This window comes from Numida meleagris, unplaced genomic scaffold (genome assembly GCF_002078875.1).
Source record: "Numida meleagris isolate 19003 breed g44 Domestic line unplaced genomic scaffold, NumMel1.0 unplaced_Scaffold481, whole genome shotgun sequence".
Taxonomy (NCBI): domain Eukaryota; kingdom Metazoa; phylum Chordata; class Aves; order Galliformes; family Numididae; genus Numida; species Numida meleagris.
This window is the reverse complement of record NW_018364697.1, coordinates 33,839-34,186: the sequence shown is the minus strand read 5'-3', so window position 1 is coordinate 34,186 and position 348 is coordinate 33,839.

Here is a 348-nt window from a genome sequence, read left to right as displayed (position 1 = left end):
CGGTTCCACCGCCGCCCCACAGCCCTCAACCGCGCTCTGGACCGCCTGCGCCGGGAGTTCGAGTTCAACATTTCGGCCTCGCATCACTTCGACGTCACCCTCAACTCCAGCAAGACGCTGGCGGACGTGGCCGCGGACATCATGGAGGGGGTGGGCCTCCGCCTGCAGCCCACCCGCCAGCTGCTGGGGCTCTTCGCCTACATCTCCTCCTGCGCCATCCTCTTCATGTACCTGCAGTGAGTGCGCCGGGGTTCGGCTTCAGGGTTTGGGGTTCTTTTTTTTTGGGGGGGGGGGGTGCCCCCCCGTCATCCCGCCCCGTCCCCAGAGCGTTGCGCTACCGCTACCGTT